The sequence below is a fragment of the Cucurbita moschata genome, unplaced genomic scaffold (genome assembly GCF_002738365.1).
Source record: "Cucurbita moschata cultivar Rifu unplaced genomic scaffold, Cmos_1.0 Cmo_Scf00005, whole genome shotgun sequence".
In the NCBI taxonomy this organism is placed as follows: domain Eukaryota; kingdom Viridiplantae; phylum Streptophyta; class Magnoliopsida; order Cucurbitales; family Cucurbitaceae; genus Cucurbita; species Cucurbita moschata.
In genome coordinates, this window is record NW_019268521.1 from 3,777,972 (window position 1) to 3,778,946 (window position 975).

A 975-nucleotide genomic window follows, 5' to 3' on the forward strand; every position below is an offset into this window, starting at 1 on the left:
GGGGGGGGGGGGGGGGGGGGGGGGGGGGGGGGGGGGGGGGGGGGGGGGGGGGGGGGGGGGGGGGGGGGGGGGGGGGGGGGGGGGGGGGGGGGGGGGGGGGGGTGCGGGAAGAGAGGCAGAGAGAGGATAAATGTGGCCTTTGGAGGAAGCTTAAGGCCATCCAACCTTAATTCAAACAAACCCTTTATTATATATATATAACTATTCTATCCCAGTAACCATGGACCAACGCAGAAGCAGCCGCATAATTCAGTACAGGAACTCTGGATCCGGTGGGCCATACACAGGACATGGACATGGACATGGTTACTGCTTTTCGAGAACCTTCATTCTTCAGCCACCCCCTTCTGCACTCACACCGACCCACAGCCTCTTTACACGAACAAAGTAACTCAAAGACGTTTATTTTTTTATATGTATACCCAAATATGCATCCGAAAATACGTAATTCTTATTATGCTACTCTTGGAAAACGTACCACAGAATCTACCTGATCCTTCAAAAAAAGAACCCAAGTCGGCTACAAAAGCTATAGTAGAATCCATGGCAATTATTATTACAAACTATGGTTTGTTAATGTGATATGGTCCAATGGAGGGATTGAGTTACAGTTGATTAAAGAGTGAAATAATCCTCCACTATAGGAAAGGCCATTTTTTAATAACAAGAAATGAAAATCTCCAACATGCTCTCAAATGGCAGTGGAGGCTGCTGCAGAGGAAGTCAGGAACAAATATACTTGGTGCCATAAAGAATCACCGTCCAATTTATGGGAAATGTAATTTTGTTAGTCCTTTTCCTGTCTTGGGATTAAAGATTCATGAAGTTTATGGTAATATTTGCATAATAAACTGCAATAAGAGCAAACGTAAGAACTAAGATAAAAGCATAATTATGAAGAGGTTAAAATTAAATTTATTTTCCCTATACGAAGCAAATGAGGCATTTTTTTTTTTTTTTTTTTTTTTTTTTTTC